Source organism: Helianthus annuus, chromosome 10 (assembly GCF_002127325.2).
Source record: "Helianthus annuus cultivar XRQ/B chromosome 10, HanXRQr2.0-SUNRISE, whole genome shotgun sequence".
Classification (NCBI taxonomy): Eukaryota; Viridiplantae; Streptophyta; class Magnoliopsida; order Asterales; family Asteraceae; genus Helianthus; species Helianthus annuus.
In genome coordinates, this window is record NC_035442.2 from 147,224,533 (window position 1) to 147,247,415 (window position 22,883).

Below are 22,883 nucleotides of genomic sequence, written 5' to 3' on the forward strand. Positions count from 1 at the left end.
TAGTAATTTTCAACTGAGACATGGTACGCACAAGATGACAATATCTCTCAATGAGAGTTTTTGTAGATTCACCTGGCATACTTGTAAACAACTCAAATTCTTTCTTTAATAATGAATTTTTACTGACAGTGTTATAGAATTCGTTTTCCATGTTTTCGGTATCGATAATTTTCAAAACAGATTTTTCAAACGAAATGGTTCACCTTGTAAAGCACCTGTATCACCGGCAGACACACAAACAAACAAAACACAATCAGTTTAAAGACTTATCAATTAACAGAATAAGACTTGTACTCGAACTGGTGATTATTCTGTGTGAACTGAGGTTTAAATTTTCGAACCGTGCAGACTGCTATGACCTGGATCTAATTCAAATGACCTGATCCTATTATATGCGAACTGATGAACTTTCAAACAACGTGATAAACTTTTGAAAATTTTGAACTCCAAACCGTGTGACCTGATTTGAATAAAATATCCGACAACTCTCTAAATGATGTCACAAAAATTGATTGGACCAAAAAAAAATCCACCAAGTCGATAACTCAAGTGTTTCAAGAAAAGCTGATTGGGCCGCAATATATGGATCACATGGGCTGACGTATTCACTTTTTGTTCAATTAAAGCTGGCCGACAAGATAAATATAGATAAAATCTATAGGCCCTTGATTGGGCCGCGATTAAATGGACAAACAAAACTTTAATTGGACCGAAGGCAATTGTAAGCTGATATCATTCACAAGCTTTAAAAATTTAACCATTATAAAATTCATTCACAAAATCGATTATCAAGAAAGATGCCGATTCCTAATCCGCGATTACAAACTTGGGATCTCCGGCAAGTTTGGTTTTCACATATTAAACACAGACATCCAAGCCTCAGCAAGCTTGGATGATAGCTTATCAAGTTCACTTTCAGTTAAGGTATATGTTGCTTTCTTTGTTTCATAAAACTCTTTTACCCCTTTAACCTTTCTATCAACCATTTTTCCAAAAATCTTTTTCACACTTCCATTAAACTCTTTATCGACATCAAATTCTTTCTTTTCAGAATAGAATTGATTCGATATCTCAACCTTACCAACTTTTGATTTAAAATTTTCAGACCTCAATGGTGGAAAGTTCTCATCATCCATCGGAGGTACTGAGTTTTCCTTTTTATTCTCAACCTGTGGCTCTTCTGATTTTGTGGAATCAGGTTCATCGCCGACCTTTTCATCAACCTTTTTAACAACCCACATTTGGTTGTCTTTGGCTTTCTTTTTGTAAAAATGTTTCTTTGAACTCTCACCAACTTCATAAGTCGAATTTTCAAAAATTTTGAAATTTTCAGTTGGTGGCTCAACATCGACAACTTTTTCTTTCAGTTTTTCAGATACTTCCTGTTTTGGTTTTGCCGTTTGAGAACAAGTTGATGCAATGTGTGTTAGACCGTTCTGATGTCCTAAAACGTCAGTAGAAGCAGTTCATCTTCACATACGAAGGCGGAATCAACGTAAATGAAGTCAAACACAGCAATTTCTTTCAATTTTTCCTTCTATTACTGTTTGTAAGTCTTTACAACAATTCTGAATACAATTGGACAGCACCTCGACTCACAAACACATCAACAACTGCTGCTAACCATTTGAAAATGACTACTATATATAGGCATAGGCTGACCGTTTGAATCATGTTCAAACGGCCAGGCCTCAAACGGCCAGACAATCTCAAACGGCCAGGCTTGTTCAAACGGCCAGGGTTCTTTCAAACGGCCAGGATTAAATCTAACCTAAACAACCCTATTTTAATCGCGTTTATACAACCGTTTAGCCTATCTAGACACAAGACTTGATAAGACGTAGTCAGCAGACATTTCGTGCACCAACAGACTCCCCCTTGGATGTTGACGTAGTCTTTAGCACCTGAGTCTTTAGTCTTTGTCTCTTCATTGTATCAATTCAATCTCCACAGGTTCAGAATCTTTTCCTAGTTCCATCTTCAGTCTTCCCTTTGGATGTTGATCCAGACTCTCTCTTACACAGACTCCCCCTCTCAGTATGCTGGGATCTGAGGTCTTGTTCTCGTTCAAGTTTTGACAATTAGCTTCCATGGGAATAATGAAGTCTCCAAACCTGTTACTCAACCAATAACATCAGACTTTATCTTTTCAAACAATAAACACAAATACAATCTGCTTTAGAAATCCACTCAAGTATTCAGATTCAAGTTAATGACCCTGATACTTGATTAATCTACCAAGTTCAACTTAATGACCCTGGTCGATCTTTTGACGAATCAAACTGATTTAGTAAAATCGTTTTCAACTTTTTCTAAAAATAACAAGTATCAAGTTAATGAACTTGTTTTTGTCTTTGAAACAATTCAACTTCCAACAATGTAAGCTCTCCTCATTCTTCAGCTCAGAATCTCCTGCATCTGCTTCATCTTTCTAGAATCTGACAATCAACTTTCCACTCTGGTTTGTCCAAAATAAAGCAGAAATAAAATCTCTTTGTATTTTTAATGTGTTCTAAACTAAGAAATGAAATAACAGAAAAAAAACTTAAATTGCAGAAAGTAAACTATTTACAAATTTATTTTTTTGGCGAGCGTGTCAGGGAATCATATCAGCTTTTCAGACAAATTACTAGTACCGTTAAGCTACATTACATACTCAGACTTAAACAATTCACCTCAATTGTCGATATACTGATCCATCTTAAATTCTCACACAAACTTCAATCTATTCAGGATACAGTTTACGTGTCTTAAGAACTTAGTTCAATTCATGTGTCCCACCTCTTGAATATACTCCCGTATCCAGAATCCCAATATTCAGTCTTACAGGCAAGAATACTACAATGATGTCTGTACATAAATTAGGGGTTAAATGCGAGAACTGAGGGATCTCAGGTCAGAACTTCCGTTCAGCAGAGAGATATCAGTTTCGACTTTGCAGTGTGTCCCCTTTAGAGGATCTTTTCAGCTACAACAGATGATTATCAATTTTATTGTCTAATCAGCTGAGGGCTTTATGCTATATTTCAAGCATTTTGGATAAAGTATTAGCCAAGGACTAGGTCAGAACTACCGTTCAGCAGAAGTCCCGGAATAATACCCCAGACATCATAGAGTATAAACGCCTAGTATATCAGAATACGAGATCTTTCAAACGAGATTTCAGGGGTTACCTATATATCCAAGTAGTATTCCCCACGAATTTCACAAGTTTGAAATTGTTTATATCCTGAATAAATTTACTAAATGTACGAAAACCTATCGACACATCGTTAGTGAGACTGTTTAACTCATTTTGTCTATCCAAATCTTTAGCATACAGTAATTGTCTAGCTGATGTACTATCATTTTCCCTATATACACAAGCTCTTTTTAGATTTTATCATGTTTTTGTATTTTTGCATTTTTTACTGTTTTTGTATTTTTCTGAAAATAAACTATGTACAACTATCTATCTCCCCCTAAATACCAAAACACGTAAAAAATCGACAAACCATCGCAGATTGTCTCTCGTCTTCATCCACAACAGTACTCTCATCAACGCTCACAACCCCATCCGACACTGAAAGCAATTTCATACCATTAAGTTTTAACAAATATTGAAACCAATTTTTATCAAAAGCTTTGGTATGCAAATCAGCTTTTTGTTCGTCAGTGTGGATTTTCTCAATTCGTATCAACTTTTTCTCGAAAGAATCGCGAATAAAGTGATGACGAATTTCTATATGTTTAGTTTTAGCGTGATGTACTGGATTTTTAGTGATATTAATTGCGGCCTCATTATCAACAAACAGAGGTGTGTTAAGAAACTGCAAACCGTAGTCGCGCATCTGTTGCTGTATCCACAGGATCTGAGAGCAGCAACTGCTAGCAGAAACGTACTCCGCTTCACATATAGATAGCGCCACAGATGTTTGTTTCTTACACTGCCAGGTAACCAATCTCAGACCAAAGAACTGGCATCCTGCAGTTGTTGATTTCGCGTTGACTTTGCAGCATCCGAAATCCGAATCGGAATACCCTTCGAGCATAAAATCGCCTTTCCTAGGATACCAGAACCCCAATGACGGAGTACCTTTCAGGTAACGTAATATCCTCTTGACAATAATCATGTGCGATGCTCTTGGGTTAGACTGAAATCTTGCTGCGAGGCACGTTGGGTACATAATATCAGGACGTGAAGCAGTCAGATACATCAAAGAACCTATCATGGAACGGTAGAACGTTTCATCAGCCCTGTCTCCGGTGGGATCTGGGTGAATCCCATGTTTAGTCGCAAGTGGGGTAGCAGCTGGAATAGAACTTGACATTCCAAATTTCTCAAGAATATCATGCACATACTTCGTTTGATGAATGAAAATTCCCTCAAGAAGTTGTTCAACTTGTAGACCCACAAAGAATTTCATCTCCCCCATTGATGACATTTCGAATTTCTGCTTCATCACCTGTTCGAAATCTTTACACAATTTCTCATTCGTCGACCCAAAAATTATATCGTCCACATAAATTTGTACTATCAGAAGATGACCATCAACGACTTTAGTGAAGAGAGTGGCATCCACTTTTCCACGTATGAACTGGTTAGCGAGTAGGTGTTGAGACAAAGTCTCGTACCAGGCTCTCGGCGCCTGATGTAAACCATACAACGCTTTGTCCAGCAGATAAACTTTGTTCTTGTGGATTGGGTCAGTAAAGCCCGGCGGCTGACCAACATAAACCTCCTCTTTGACCTTCCCATAAAGAAACGCTGATTTTACATCCAACTGATGTACTTTGAAATTCTTCCAAGACGCAAATGCTAGGAAAATTCTGATAGCCTCTAGTCGAGCTACAGGAGCAAGACTTCGGTAAAATCAATCCCCTCCTGTTGACTAAAGCCTTGAACAACAAGTCGAGCTTTGTTCCTTACAACCACTCCTCTGTCGTCCCTCTTACATTTGAAAACCCATTTTGTATTGATTTTCCTTTGACCATCCGGCAAATCAACTAACTTCCACGCCCCCAACTTTTCAAACTGACTTAACTCTTCTTGCATCGCTATGACCCAAGAGTCTTCAGTAAGCGCCTCTTTGTAAGTTCTTGGTTCGACCTGCGAGATAAAACAACTTAATGAAAATTCAGTTTGTAAAGGTGCTACTGTAGAATAAAAACATGTTAAGCCCTGGTCAATTTGACGTCTCGTGCGAACGCCCGATTGCAATTCTCCTATGATCAACTCCTCTGGATGATAAGAAAGAGTTCGCGGCATCACTTCGCTTGGAACATCTACATTTCCCTCCAGATTAGTAACATTTTGCTCTACATCTTGTTCACCAACTTGGTTTGTTTGACTTGATAACTGGATCTGCTCCCCCTCAAGGTCTGAATCACCATGGTCAAATACTGGCATGTTTTCAGCTTCTTGATCATCATTCACCACCGACTGATTATCAGGAGCAACTTCATCATCATGCTCACCAGCATTACTAGGACCTGCTTCATCGTCATTTGAAGTCTCCCGAGGTCTTCTAGAATACTCTGCTGGGAACCTGAGCGTCGATTCATACTCTCGCAAAATATCCAGCTCATCAAAGAAATCTTCTTCTTCAGATTCTTCCCTCATGTCAAACGAATCCCAAAGTTTGTCATAATGATAACGCCATGAATCACCAGGATTCTGTGGCGGCATAGTGTAACCCTGACATTCAACATTCACTGCATCAATAATCCGCTTCTCGCTTGGAACAAAAACACGCCGTGTAGGACTTGAATATCCAACAAAGATTCCCTCAATGCTCTTTGAACCAAACTTGCCATTAGGCTCTATCACCGTACAGGGTGACCCAAACGGTTCTAGATACTTCAAATTCGGCTTGCGTTTATTGAGTAGCTCAAAACACGTCTTGTTGAATTTCTTTACAGTAAGAACTCTGTTGAGAGTATAGCATGCAGCAGAAACAGCTTCAGCCCAGAAATTAATTGGTAGCTTAGAATCTGCAAGCGTCGTTCTGGCTGTCTCGATTAGCATCCGGTTTTTGCGTTCTGCAACTCCATTCTGCTACGGAGTGTACGGAGCACTAAACTCATGCAGTATACCTCGTTCATCGCAAAATTCTTCCATCTTACTGTTTTTGAACTCAGTACCATTATCACTTCGAATTCTACAAATCGGCTGCTGGTACAGATTCTCAATTTTCTTAAACAATACCATCAAGCTGTCAAATGTTTCGTCTTTTGATTTCAAAAACATAACCCATGAAAATCTGGAGTAATCATCAGTAACGACCAAACAGTATGACTCTCCTGTTATACTCTTAACATTCACTGGACCAAATAAATCCATGTGAAGTCGTTCCAATGGTCTTGAGACTGAATTAACTTGCTTTGTAGGGTGTGACTTTTTCTTCTGTTTGCCTTTGACACAACTTATGCACTCCCCTTCCAGATGAAAACCTTTAATATTCACACCTGTCACCAGATCGTTATGCACCAAATGGTTCATTTTCCTTAAGTGAATATGCCCCATCTTTCGGTGCCATAACCGTGATTCTTTCTCCGTCGCTCTGGACACAAAACAATGAGCCTGACCCGTGGTTGTAGTAGCTACGCTCATGTCCAACACGCACTGATCGTTGACTCTTGGTGCCCTCATGATGATCAATTCCTCAGGTATCACAAATCCCGGTTTCAAGATCAAACATTCCTTGTCGGTGAAATGAGTAGTATACATCCTGTCACAGATCTGGGAGATACTTAGCAGGTTGTTCTCCAACTCAGCGATGTAGTTAACTCTCTCAAACGTTATAATGCCATTTGACAACGTTCCTTCACCTATGATCCTTCCTCCTTGATTACCCGCAAAACCACGTAACCACCATTAATGTTATTCACATCATACAGCAATGCGGTCTTCCCTGTCATATGCCTTGATGCTCCACTATCCATTATCCACCTGGATACAAGTTTTGGAAGATCCTGCACATAACAAATCATCATTTAAACAACTTCAAGAAAGATGCCGATTCATGCTTCGCTAACCAGGAAGCTCCGGCAATTCAAACTGTTTAATCAAACATGGTGTCCACCCAGGCTTCATCAGCCTTAGGTTTGTTTGAAACATTCTTTTTCTGATACGGTTTACCCCCCTGATAACCACCCAACCAGTTATTTCTGTTGTTATTGTAAACACGTGGTGGATTAACAGATTTCTTGTTATAAACCCTATCTTTCTTTCGACTCAAATTATTCACTGCTGACAACTCGACTTCGACCAGTTTAAAAACATTTGTCAATTTGTTCAAATTAACATTCTCTATTGGAAACTCAGAATCCGAAAACAACTTATCCGAACCCATCATCTTGTACATGACAAGGTTTGATTCTTCATCTAAGTTATTCTTGGACTTTTGTTTCGGAATGTATTTATCTAAGAAACACCCATCCTCCTCAGAAGTGTCACAATCCGGTTTAAGCACTTTGTCAACCACACTTTTCACCACATCATTTTGGACACCTTCGTCATTGGAAGACGTGAATGTGACATCAATGTTCTCAGGAAGTTTAACATCACTTTCTTCCTCAATTTCCACCAAACTAGACTGCTTTTTCGTGTAGTTGTCTAAGATTGGCGGTGGAACTTTGTGAAACCCTACACCCGTTCCATCAGAAAACACATCCTCGCCAGCTTTGTTTTTCCCTATAGGTTTAGGAACAATATGCTGCAAAACAAAGCTTGCTGAACTATAGCTGTTTAACTTCAACTGAATTCTTTCATTTTCAATTTCAGCTTCTTGAACTTTGAGTTTCAGTTTAGCAATTTCATCCAGTTGTTCGTTAATTGATTCTTCTTTTATTCTTACCACAGCTCTTAGATGTTCATTTTCTTTATATGTTTTGCCATTTCGATCATCACTATCTTTCACAATACTTTTAAGTTTTTCAAATTTTTCAGAAATTTGACGGTTTTCAAGAATTAACTTTTCATTTTCACATTTAACTTTCTCATGTTCAATTTTATCAGTTTCAATTTGAGCCGTTAATTCTTTAATCCATTCGGTTGAAGCTTTTACAGTTTTGTCACGACCAAGAATATGATCCTCAACACTTTTAACTTTTGTTGTCAGATTCTTGATTTTCTCATTGTTAAGGTACGTGACAGTACTACAAAAATTGCATTGTTTGGTGCAATTTTTGCAGTCAGTATTTCCATCAATCTTGTTACCTGACGCATTTGTTGACACACTTTGACTGACCAGCCCCTTTGACTCAGTAACAGAATTAAGGTCTACCTCAAGTGCTTTCGCAGCCAGCACCTTGTCAGCCATCTTTCCCAGATTCTCTGCCGTCAACTCCTGCGTAGTATCAATCAAGCCAGTATCAATCTGCTTTGCTTTCTCAAACTCTTCTTTTTCTTTAATCTCTTTCTCCTTTCTCTCTTTCTCTTTTTCTTCTTCAATCATCTTCTCAGTTGGCGTTCCCCAGCACTTGTGCTGCCAATACTCATCATCTTCTTTTATCTCCTTGATGATGGCTTCCATATCGAGTGTGCTGTCATCAATCGCAATATTTCCATACCGATCAAGATAGCATTCTCTGTCTGGATCCCATCTATTTGCATTGGAGTAGTCTATCAACGAAATGATGTCTTCCCGCACCGACTGAAACAGTAAAGCCACACACTTTTGCTCGGCTACAAATCCTTCAATTTCTTCAGCTGATCTCAATGCTTCACCGTTCTTCTTTCCATTTGCATATCCGTTTTTCATACTTTTCCTACTTGCAAATGCGAATGCCATCAGCCAGTCTTCGAACTTTGTAGACCACCTACTATAGTCTTCTATAGCCATCAGCTTCGGAGGTTTGTTGAATGTACCAAATGCGGTCTCCGACTCCCAAGCTTCTTTCTTTTTCTCTTTCGGTGGATCCTCGTTCGTATTGCTCGAAGACGTATCATTGTTTCCAGAATTTCCCGTGAATGCGTACATGTCGCTGAACGGATTCAAGAAAATATCATCCATCGTGAATGTACCTGAAAAATCAGACAACACTTAGAAAAATTTTGGTTTTGAAAAATATCAGATTCAAACGGAACAGACTTGTCCTAAAACAAATTCTAGTCTCTATTGCATTTGAAATAGGTTCTAGTCTCTATTGGATGAAACACTCCAGTTCCTTTTCTTTTCTTCTCAGCAAGAAACTCCTGGTTTGATTGTCTCCAGAAAGGTTTCTTTTGCTCTTCCTCAGCACTTCCCCCTGAAACAAATTCTGTTTTTGTTTTAGAATTTTTCTCATTTTTATAATTTTCAGATGGAATAAAACCAAGACCTTTCTTTTTGAAATTACCATTATGGTTTGGTTTCTTTTGAAAACCAGAACCAGAATTGTAACCTTTTTTCTTGTTCAATCGCTGTTGAACTCTTGAAGTGTATTTTTTAGGTTTTTCAGAAAGATTTAATCTTTTATTTTAGAAATATTAATTTTTGTCATTTTGAAAACCTTTTTGATCATTTCAATTTTAACACTTCTTATTGGAAACTCTTTGTCAGAATATAATTTGTCAGAATCATTCAAAGTGTATGCTACTTCAAATGTTTCATCATTCAAATTCGATTTTGATAACAAAAATTCTTTACTGTAAGTCCTTTTAACCATCGGTTTTGAACTGTTGACTGACGAACTTGACCCTCCAGACTCAAACTTGACTCAGACTCCTCATCAGTATCTAACACCTGATCGACCACCTTTTTGATTAACACAGACTCATGATCAGTGTCAGACGATGTGAAAGTAACGTCAATGTTTTCTGGTAATTCATCAGTTGTATCGGTTTTTAACTTTATATTGACTGCTTTTTCAACTTGCTCCTCATTTGGTTTTCTGGGAGAATAACCTTCCCAGATCGGAGGCAGACACTTGTTATAGCTAACAGTCGGTTTCTTACCAGTATCCTTCTTCTTAGACCAGTTACTGTTCTGTTCAAAACATCATAAGATTCCTTCACATAGTTGAGATTGAACAGTAATTGCTCTTTCATCTTCTCATACTCAGCCAACTTTTCATCTTTTGCTGCACATTCCTTGCAAGGTTCCAAACACTTTTGGCATGGTTTGATTACTTCCACAATCTTTTCAACTTCGATGATCTTCTCCACTTCAACAACTTTCTATGCTTCAGTCACCTTTTCTATTTCACCAACCTTCTCAGCAACAATTTTAACTTCTTCATTTTGAACAGTCTCATCTTCTTGAGCAACACTTTCAGGCTTCATTTTCTTTTGTTCTTTTGCTGCTCGTCTCTCCTTCAGCTTCTCCAAACGATCTGCAAAATAAAAATGAAAACTTTCAGGAGATAGATGAGATTTTGCAATATTAATATGTTTTTCTTCCTCATCATCACTACTGTCATCAGTTGGTGATTGATCGAACTCAATTGATTTTTCAGAATTATCATCCGAAGAACTAGAATCAGATGGTGTTTGATCAAAAACAGCTTCTCTTTCTGAACTTTCATCACTTTGTAAATTTTCATCTGAACTCTGTGAGCATTCTTCTGATGAAACAGATTTTTCATCTTCATTCTTCACACTAACTCCAATAGATTTCATCCATTCAGTAAACATATCTGGTTCTTTCACAATCTTAGCAATAAAAGCTTTAAACTCTCCTTTTTCATCAACAAACATATCCCAGCTAAAACCTTCAGGTAACCTTTCATCATCCTGATTGATTAAGCATGCTTTGCTGTCAGATGAAATATATTTGTTCCAGCTAAAATTATCTTGATTCACCAAACATGCTCTCTTTGAATCCTCTATCACTTTTCTACCATGAGCCACTTGTGGTTCTTGTTGTTGTTGTTGTTGACCGACTTGTTGATATATGGCTTTCCGGTAGTAATCATCTTTTCCGAACGGATTCTTAGCTTCACTTGCTTCTCTGTTCTTGCATTCCCTCTTGAAATGACCTTTCTCCCTGCATCGAAAACAAGTAACTTTAGATTTATCAAAACCTAAAGTAGAAACATGTGCATCAAGAAAGTCATTTCTTCCAATAATCAGTTTGAACTTTTCTGCTCTTCTTGGGACACTAGCTAGACACCATTTGATGTCCATTAGCTCCATTTCTTCAGCGTCTATCTGATCGTAATCCTCCTTTGTTAGCATAGGATTCCCGATCCGCCCTACAACCAAACCTTCATATGATAGTAGCACAGAACCAAGTAATGCCATGTGATCTTTCGCAACTTCTTTAGAGAAACTTTGACCATCAGGAGGATTCAAAGCAATGTTGCATTGTATCACATAACCATTTCCACTTTTAGAACTTTGATGCTGAAAGCTTGATGTTGTATCTTTTGGATTAACACTCGGATATGAAGAAAATCCACTGCTTTTGTTTGAACTTTGATCAACTTTTTCTGATGAGTCTCCAGCACTAAAAGCAGTTTGAATCTTCGGGCTTCTTTCAACTTCTGGAACATTGCCTTTGTAATACATTTTCACATCTTGTTGACCACTTGGATTGTTCATCCTCGTAATCTTTTGCTGTTCCAGATCTTGACCCTCAATCTTCTCGATGAACTGAGAAATTGTCAACCCATCATATACTCCAGTGTTTTTTAAGATCATCAAGTAAGTACCCCACTCTTTTTGCGGTAAAGCATCAGGTAACTTGTCGACCCATTCTTCACGATCTTTGGTTATGCTTAGCATCGACATGGATCGTACTAAGTGGCAATATCTTTCAATAAGCTTCTTTGTATCTTCCCCGAGCAAACTAGTGAAAAGATCAAATTCCTTTTTAAGCAGTGCCTTTTTGCTCTTAATCATATTTTCACTACCCTCAAATTTGATTCGAAGATCATCCCAAATTGATTTTGATGTTTTGTCGTGCTGAAGCAATACGAAGATGTCTTCTTTAATAGCTTGCTGAAGTAGACTGATCATCATCTTTTCAGCTTTGTACATATCTCGTTCTTGGTCACTGAATTCAGAAATTGTTTTCACAACTTGCAAATCAGTACGTGGTAAGACATACTTCTTCAGAATGCACTCCCATGATCTTAGATGGTTAGCCTGAACCTAGTTTTCAAATCCGTCTTTCCATCCGTAATACTCTTCAATACTCATTAACTTTGGGGGTTTTTGTAATGTTCCAGTTTCGTTTTCCAAATTCATGTTCTGAGCAATGGAAGCCGGAGTAGTCGGGGATGTGGCGAACGCGTTGTAGAATTCTTCACTCATGATGAAAACCAAATTTCAAGCGAAATATCCTTCAAGCGAAATCAAACTTTCAATAAAGAACCCTGTTCAAGAGGATTCACCTGAAAAGACAACTTCAAGCGAGATCAATAGTTCAAGCGGAATAAGGCTTTTAAGTGAAATAACCTGATTTCGCTTGCATTTCAAGCGGAATAAGGAATTTCGAGCGGAATCAGTAAATTCGAGCGGAATAGCAGGTTTCGCTTGAAATTTTCAAGCGGAATAGTCCAATTCAAGCGGAATATGAATGTGCTTGTTCAAGCGAAATAACAACGAAGGTCCATTTCTGCCATTTTTAATTCGAATTTTAAACTGATTCGTTCAAGGCTTTGTTAAAATACACTTTTACACAAGTTGTGAAAAATTTAGGCCATTTCATCTGTTAAATCTTGTTCAATTTAAGAAAGAAGGTGTAGAAGTAAGAAAACACAATGAAATCCAGCTGTAATCTGTAGAACTCCTCCTCCTGAGCTCTGATACCAGTTGTAGGATCGTGTAGCTGACCCGAATGAGTCGTTCAGAGAAGTTTTGATCAGTTTCAGAGGCGGAAACTAAGAAACTGACTTAGACACAGCTCGAAATTCACTTTAAACACTGTTTTGATTGATCTAACAGCAATTACAGTCACTGGATAAACCGGCAGCACCTCGGTATCCAAAGTCACAAAAGTTACCACTCACTGCTGATTCCGCTCGAACCACATATATATAGCCTACTTGATTTCGCTTGAACATGCTCAAGCGGAATCAATGACTCAAGCGGAATCTCCATAAAACATACTCAAGCGGAATAAGATCTTATGATTTCGCTTGAAATGATCAGGTTCCATTTCAAGCGGAATCAGCCTAAATCACACTAAAACTTTCCTATTTTCTCGTACAACGTGCCCTGATCTATTCTATCTAGTAAAAGACTCGATACAAGACGAAGTCGACAGATGTATGCATTAACATATAACATGTTAGGTAATATAAACAATGAAGATAATATAATATAGAAAATCAAATAAATAATAAGTATACATTAAATTTAAACTAAATAATAATCATCCATAGTTAAGTAGAAAAGATTAAACTAGATAACATTTAGTAGAAGAGTTATCTATAATTATAGGAGAGGTTAAACTAAATAATAATTATCCTAAGAGATTAAACTAAATAATATTTAGTAGAAGAGTTATCTATAATTATTTAGAAGAGATTAAACTAAATAATAGTTATCCATAAAAAAACATAGCCTAACATGGTGACAAATGTCCTCCAAATGATTTCTTTTATTATATAGTAGTACAGATAAGTATCAAGTTTTTATTTTTATTTTTATTTTTTTTGGATTTAGTATTTAAAATTACTAAATTCTTTTTTCCTTTACTGGTATTATTTTATATAAATAATACATTATCGTTTGTCATTTAAATGCATTTTTTAGTTTAGTGCTGAAATATATTTTGTATAATCTTATCTTATCTTATCTTACTATATAATAAAGGAATCCAATTGGTGTACACGTGTCCTCACCAAATCTCTCCTCCAAAGGTTTCCCCGCTCAAATATATTGACCCGTCTTAAAAAACTCGCGGATCTAACCCGCACCACAAAACATTTATACGGATCCTATAAATTTCTTATAACCCAGATGAAACCCTAATTCCATTACGTTTACGCCCCTCCTTTCCAATCGTCCCCTGTTTCACACCGATTTCTCTCCTCTCCATTCACGTTTCCCTTTTAATCAACAAGTGTAATCCCTTGCACCGTCATCTCAACGCGAGCAATCGGGTAGAGTCTTCTAATCGGAGCCGTAAGTTTCCTTCACTAAATCTCTCCATTGTTAGTCTTACTTTCAAGTTTATCGTTTATATATATATATAGAGAGAGATATGCGTGAATAGTACTTTGATAATCATGTTACATTAGGGTTTGATATTAGATCGTCATACATCGATAGGTGAAATTTCTATTACCCAAAATAGGGTTTTGGCATGAAAAGTTCTTCTGGGCTAACGATTTGTGAAACAAGTTGTGACATATACAAAAACTTTAAAATATATTTGGATTTTAATCGTTAAAATGATTATGCTCAACTTTGTAACAACATTTACAAGCGAATTATTTTTGCTGACATGTTTGCAATGCTTCAATTTTGAAGATGGATAATGCTAGCTTTTGCACTAAGTGGAATATACAAAACGGGACACAAATTGACAATATAATTTTACAACCAGCTGGTTACATACATTTAGAAAATAAAATTAATGGAGTTGAATAAATATATAACTGAACGATTGGATTATTGTAAACCCAACTGAGCCCTTTTTGTATTGTTTTTCTTAAGATTAGTAATACATGGTTGGGGTTTTGAATTTTAAACTTTATTGATGCTACCTATTTGTATTATGCATAATTTTTTATTGTTGGTTTGCATAGATATTATTCACTCTTTATCTTAAGCAAGTTCTCGATTTTGCCTGAATAAGACCATTAGTAATGGTTTGGTTTGATTCTGAGTTTCAATGGTTTTATCTTGTTTGTAATAAAAGTCTTACTAATGGTTTTACCTAAAACCGCGTAAACCTGACCCTGAACACCCCTATATAGTGTTGTTCATAGACAATATAGCTAACGTGACGGTGGGTCTAAGACCCAACTTTATATCATCAATTTAAGTTTTTTATTATTGTTGCCATCTTTATATGTTTATTCCTTGTATAAAATGGTTCAAGTTTTTTTTCTTTTAGGTGATTGATTATAAAACTCAACAAAGTAGATTCTTCTGTTTTTGTCTTTAGATTTGTGGGCGAGTAGTGATAATGATTGTACATGGATGTTGAGCAAATATCAACAACTGATGACTTTTGAACGTTGCTCGAGGCCCATGTATGGGTTAAAGTCTTTGACAACTTCATCAACAGCTGTAAGTGGTTAATTCCTTATTGTACACATAATTATGTATTCGTCTGACACTATATGTTTAGTATTTATTTAATATACTTCAGGTAAATTCTGCCTTTTATATACATCTTATGCAAGAGATCCAATTCGAGCTCTTGACAACTTTAAGCTAAGCTCGCATTTGGCTTGGTGGCTCGATGAGCCTTCATTATGCCTTTTAGAGCTCACCTGAAAAGCTCGATAACTCATTGAGCCTTCATCGTGTAGTCCTATTAGTTTTTACTAATATCTAAATGTTCAATTACTATTTTTCTTTATTAAATATGTGTAGATATGTAGATGAACCAAACATCATGAATTGCTGCTACATTGCGTGATAAAATTGTTTGTGATGTTACCCTAAGGTGTAGGTGGATGATGGTAAGACTCTGAATTGTTTTTTTATATCTTTATTGGACTTTTATATTAATTATACAAATTTTCAGTTATGATAGATTATGTATTATTCTTCCCTTATACTTGAGAAATTTCTTGCTTTGAGTTTATTATTCTCTTTTCTTTTGACTTTCTAAGCTCGTGCATCAATTATTTTAGCGTTGACTTAGTATTTTGACTTTGTACATAGGAATGCATAATTTTGATTTATTATGAGCTAGAATTATAATACTATAGTTTTATTTAACAATTATTCAGATCTGGTATTACGATGTGCATTTTTGTAACTACCGAAAAAATAATTAGTTTATCAGTTATAAAGTGTGAGTTATTCAGCGTAATAAGATCTGGTACTACGATATAACGATGTGGAAATTTCTTTCTATAATGGTGTGGTTGATGTAGTCTACTACCTATTATAAATATTCACTCTATTAAATGCGAGTAATAGCAGGGCGGCCATGTATCTAGGAAGTTGTTTGTATCAGAATGTGTCATTGGTTGTTGGTTATGTACGATTCAAATAGATGTTGGGTGCAAATACAAGTGTATTCAGTTTCACATGTGTTTTAAGTGATGGTATTTCTGCTCCATGGCCTTCATCATCATCTAGGAACGTTGGTTCAATTTCACTTGTGTATATTTTCATCAAGTTTTGTGAAGATCTAAATTCATTTCTATGTCTAAAAACCAAGTCTTGATTGATTTGAGCTAACTCGCACAAAACTTTGGAAAGTGTTGTTCAAACTTCTGAGTATTTTTATTTGTTAAACCGCGTGTACACGCGGGCTCTAACCTAGTAAACTTTCATAAAATAAACTCAAAACAAATATTGGTAGTTAAAAATTTCTAGCTTAACGTCAGCAACTTAAAATCGTTATTGTGGTCGTAGTACATCAACCATAAAAGAAAAGTGAACCTACACGGGTGACGGCAAGGTGTATTGACTTACAATGCAAACGGAGAATACATACTTTTGTTATGCAAGAGAGAATTTCATTTGAGGTAAGTGTATTGATAAGACTGAAATTAAATTTTATATTTCAGTATTTTAATAAACTGTACGTTTTATTAAAACCGTGTAGGTTAAGAAATTGGTAGAACCACATTCTTGTACTAGAAGCAACAAAGGTGCAAATAACGTGGCAACACAAGTATGGGTTGCAATTGTGGCTAGACATAAACTGAAATTCGATAGGGATGTCTCAATTAAAGAACTACAAAAGTGGGTTAAGAAAAAATTCAATGTTGATGTAATGTACATAAAAATCTTTCGAGGTAAAGAACAAGCTTACATGATTTGTACTACCAATGATTTTAAAAAGGAACTACTAAGGCGAAACCCGGGAAGCGTTGTTGAGGTTGACCTTGAGACCAAAGGTAACAAGAAACAATTTTTATGTTTTTTTTTTGTTTCACTACTAGCTTGTTAGAAGGGGTTTATTATTGGTTGTCGTCTATATATTTCTCTAGATGCATGCCATTTAAAAGGCAAGTTTAATGGGGTACTAGTCGTTGCCAATAGTGTTCATTGTAACAATTCTATTTTTTGGTGGCTTATGGTGTACTTGAATCAGAAAACAAGAACTCATGGATATGGTTTCTTTAGTTACTTAAGAAAACAATCACTACACTTAATTGACTAGTTATATCATCAGATATGCAAAAGGGTCTAGACATTGCAATTACACAAATTTACCCTAATGTTGAGCATAGAGAATGCATTAGGCACTTATTAGTAATTTCAAGAGGCGTTTTCGTGGTGATTTATTCACAAGAAATTTATGACGAGATGCAAAGACATATAGTGTAATCAAGCATGATCGACTATTAAATGAAATTGCTGTAGCAAATAAAGATGCACTTACTTATCTTAATGAGAATCATAATAAGATGTTGAGTCGTTGTAGGTTTGGGGAAACATCAAAGTGTAATAAGTTACAAATAATATTCAGAGTCATTTAATGCTTGTATAGGTGAGGTTCATTATCAACCGGTACTTCACCTACTTGATTCCTTTAGAGAGAAGATTATGGTACGGTTTGACAAGAAAAGGAGGATTTCAAAAAAATGGAAGGGCACCTTAGTACCTAAAACTAAGATTTACCTCGACAAAATCTCTAAGGTTCGTATAATGTTTCTTTTCTGCATATATGTGACAACTGCCACTTTTCCATGTATTCCGTACAATAATAAACAATAATCTGTGCTTTAATGACTGTGCATGATTGAATTAACAAGACGAATGAAATTCTGATTACTGTCATATACATACAAAGGCATTTCATGTTGCAAGAATTTTCCTCATTATTACAAGCAACGCAATATGGTTCAATTGGTGCACAGAACAAAGCTAGCACAGTTATCAGACAAACTAGAAGTACTGACGGGAGTTCAGTACTGAGATAAACATGATGTTAAGACACACAATGAGCCCAGAACCAAGTGTTACACTAGAATAGTGTGTAGGAAAGTAGGGATTACAAAACTGCCTTCCTAGTGATGATTTAGGTGCCGGAAAGTGCCAGAAACACACTAAAACTGCAGAATTCTGCAGAAAACACCAAAATTCAGCAATTTCCAGCTTTTTAACATCAAAATATAATGCAGAATTATGGTTTAATGGTCCAGAATACCCTCCCAAGTGTCGGGAATCAAAACTGTCATAAAAAACTACATAAAGCACACCGAACTGCGTAATTTAGCACTTTAACGAACCGGTAACCAACCGAACAACCGGACACTACCCAAAACACCAAATTTTCACTAGAAGCACTATTTGAATGTTACGAAGCTAGTTATGGTCTCCGAACATCATAATTCACCCTAAAACACCATAATATATAAAACACTAACTATTTCCCATTAAAACCTAACTAACTTAACTAACTAAGATTACAATCCAACTATACACCCCCCCCCACTTACGGTTACAAACATGGGGGACCCACCAATGATTTTATTTGAATTAGTTATTTGATATGTTGGATGCTTTATGAACATAATGACCAATAGATATATAGATATATGATTGTTGGAAGAAGTTCTTTTAAAAACCACAAGGCACTAACACTTGATCATTTCAACTCCACAACACTTCTTCTTCTTCCCTTCCTTCCTCCTATTCTCGGCTCACACCCCTCCAACTTACATATTCATCTTTCAATCTTTCTCATACAATCTAAGGTGGTTTAGAAGTACAAGAAGCATAGTTAAGAAGTGTGGAAGCATTGGAACTTGAAGGACCTTCACCATAAGCTTTTATCCACCTTGTTCATCATCTTCTTCATCTTTGATTCTTCCCTAGCCATTGTGCTAGTAGTAAGCCTCTTGTAACTTGATTTTACTTCTGATTTGATGGTTAAAAGATTATGTAAGTGGTTAATCATAAGAGTCATGAAGAAACAAGAAGATAATCTTTCACATAAAGCTTAAAAACATAAGAATCTATGTTGATTTAGTGTATGCATAATACTTGATTGTTGATTTCTTGTGATTATGATGTTAATCATCATAAGAAGCTTGCTAGATTGTGATTAAACACATGATCTAGCAAGTGAGAGGATGAATCTTGTGAAAATCAAAATGATTATCCTTTATGTTTCACATGAACTTGAAAATGAAGATGTTTTTGCGTATGATGATGATGGATACATGTTATAAGACTTGTAAATGGATGATTTCAAAAATAGTTTTCTCAAGAAACCAAAGTTATTTACAAGATTTACAAGATCATGATTTTTAAAGAAACTAATCATGTTTTTGGTGTTAAATCAAGGTTAGACAAATGTTGTTAACAAGAAGAATACAAGAAGAATCATTTTTAGAAAATCATCTTGTAAGTTGTAAAAGACTAAATTTTACAAGAATGAGATTTATAAACAAATAACCATATTTTTAAGGGTAACTAAACCTACTTAACAACATGATAAGATACTACAAACTTTTAAAATTTTCAAGTTCATGATGTAGTGTAAATTGCATGATTTTGGCTCATGGTAAGTCTTGAATGAATGATTAAAAGCATGGAAACCTCCATTTTTAAGGGGAAACTATGGCAAAATTTTTATAGAAATTAAACACTTAGAAAAATATTTCTAAACAAGTGTTTACAAGTAAATTTTAATCATAGTTTTTCATATAAATTTGCCATAATTTTTGTTACAAAAATTACAAATATTGGAGGTTGATTTTTGATAAATAAAAGTGACTAAGTATATATTTAGGAAAATATATTTAGATGTCACAATTTGTGTGTTACTTGTATATTATGTGTATTAGTTATATTATTTTTAGGAACTTAAAAATAATATAACTTACCAAAATACCCAAACTGTAATAGAAAAATATTATCAAAATTCCAAGAAAATAAATATATAACTTACACTCGAATATTGGACAAACCGGACAAGGACTATGGACTAGGAATATATATATATATATATATATATATATATATATATATATATATATATATATATATTCCGGAATTAAATTCATATTTCGACAAACGAGTTAAACGGTATTTTGGAAACCAAAAGAACGGAAAATGTGATTTTTACAAGTAAAACAAAATATATCATATTTTGTTAATTAGAAGAATATATTATTTTTGAGGGGAGACAGATATATACACAATTAGAAGATAATATATATATATATATATATATATATATATATATATATATATATATATATATATATATATATATATATTTTCTTAAACAAATTGAGAAAATATTATTTTGGGTGAAAAATGGAATTATGAATATTTTCTAAGTTAATCTTGAAAATATAATAATTTTTGAGGTTTATATGAAAGTATAATTATCTTTGCCAAGGAAGATTTATAGATAATTTTCTATAAAAGTTTTCTTAAAATACATACATTTTAAGAATATAAAGTGGTGATTTTATTTGATTAAAAATAATATTCCGGAAAATTTAATACAAAAAATTAAGTATAGGAATACTTAATGAATACAAGAAAATATGTATTCTCGTACGTACAAATACACACCGGAATACACCACAAATACTTGGCAACATACACAAGTATAATTATACCCATACTTGGGAAATATTCATGAAAAGAATTACATAATGAACTAAGGCAAAAATATATTATTTTAACAATATTCCAAATAATTGGATGAATATAATTTAAGTTAAAATATTATTATTTTAACTAATAACTATATACCTTGGAATTATATAATGTACATCAAAGATGTAACTCAAAGTATACCAAGATTTCTAAAACAAGTCTTAATAATCAACTAAGAAAAAGAGTCGTTACGCGACCTAAACGTCTAATAAAACATGGCACGTGTGTCGGGTAGTTGTACGACTCGTAGGAGGACCTTTGAATATATGAGACAGCTGGACGCAAACTTGTGAGTACATGTCCCCCTTTCCCCTTAACTGTTTTCGGATTTATAACTCTCGGGGGGTGAAATACATGTCAACATGGGTATGATCTGGCTATGAAATTAACTATTAGATCATGTGAGCATAGGCTGAAACTGAAAAGCCATTAACTCTCATAAGAATCATGGACAAAGGTTAGATCTAACGGGTACGGCCAAGCCCCACTCATGGTCCCTATGTGACCACTTAGGGTGCTGTTGTGTCCCAGTCGAGGTGATTCGGCAACGGTCAAGGGAATTTGACACAGTCAAGGTGATTTGATACAGTCAAGGGGATTTGACACAACCAAGGTGATTTGACACAGTCGAGGGGATTCGACATAGTCGAGGGGATTCGACACTGACAATTATCTACTCGGATTGCGTACTCCCTATGTTTTCACATACATTAATGTCCTTGCAAAACATTAATTGATCTGTTCATAGACGCTTTTCATACCTGCTTTAAAGGAGTCTCTCAAATGTGTACAAGTTTATCAGTACTCATACAAAACGCATGAATTCGCTCAACTTTTGTTGATGTTTTCAAAATTACATGTATTTCAGGAAACAAGTTGGATCTTGGGCGCTGGTGTTGTTTCGTGATGTAAATTTCAAGTTTAGATGACATCCACTTTTGTTGGTTTGTAACTCAATCAGAGGTTGTGTTGTTTGAAACTTAAATGACTGGTGTTTGTAATAATTTAAACTTTATGAATGGATGAGCATCATTTTGATCATATAGTTGTTTATTATAATCGAATGCAATGAGAACCGATCAAGTCACACGCATACGCTCCCGCAAAAGTCAGGGTGTGACAATATATTTCAAATATATTTTGGGTGAACGATTTTTAGTATTTGAATGTTGTATGTAGAAATTAGGTGCATATGATATTTGTAGAAGTGGTGAAAATCGAGCTGAGGTGTAATACGATGACAAGCGTTCGGAGGTTTTACTTGATGAGAGAAAAGGTAAAAGGTGTTCCGTGTGTGCGTGCAACACCTTTTGTTATTTTTTCCAGGACATGTATGTTGATTCATATAATACTAATAAGAAGTTTAAATTAGCTTATGCTTTAGAAGTTGCTCCAATGTGTACAAAGGATCAATAGACGCATATAGATACCCACCTGCAATCAAACATCCGTATGTAAGACCAAGCAAGAATAGAATTTGACCAAGCAAGAATAGAATTTGACCAGGCGAGGAGCCTAAAAAATGAAAAAACTAATCACGTTGTGGTGAGTATGGAAACTGTGAAAAGACATGCAAAAACTCAGCACCTAAAGATTCTACTCAACATCAAGCCTCAACAAGTAAAAGGGGATGAGGAAAGAGTACAAAAAACAAAAAAGTAATTAGTCAAAGTTGAGCAATTGATTTTGATTTTTTTTGGTATCGTATTTGTAATTCTTAAATTTTACGAAAATTTATGTTTTTAGCGTAATTGATTATGAACAAGTAAAGATTGCATTTTTAAAAGTTTGAAACTTTATGTTTTTTTTTTCGCGCAATTGATTATGAACAAGTAAGGATTGCATTTTTGAAGTTTGTGTTTTTGATTATGTGTATATGGTATTGTTTGAGAAGAGTAGCAAGTAGAAGAATTAGGGAAATAGTACATGAATTGGAAAATATGTAACTAATGATATTAGAAAGGGGAAACATGTAAATATTCATTTAATCAGTCTTGTAAAAAACACGACTAGTCGGCGATTAATTGATAGTCGGCGAGTAACTGAGTAAGTTTTCGTTAATCAGTCCATTAATCGCTAGTCTGATCTAGTCGGCCGACCAAAAATCGATGATTCTGTCCAGGGCAAAAAACTTGTATAATCCGGCCAAATGTAGCATCCAAGATTTTTCTAAAGCCGTATTATTTGGCGAGAAACAAAGGAGACGTGTAGG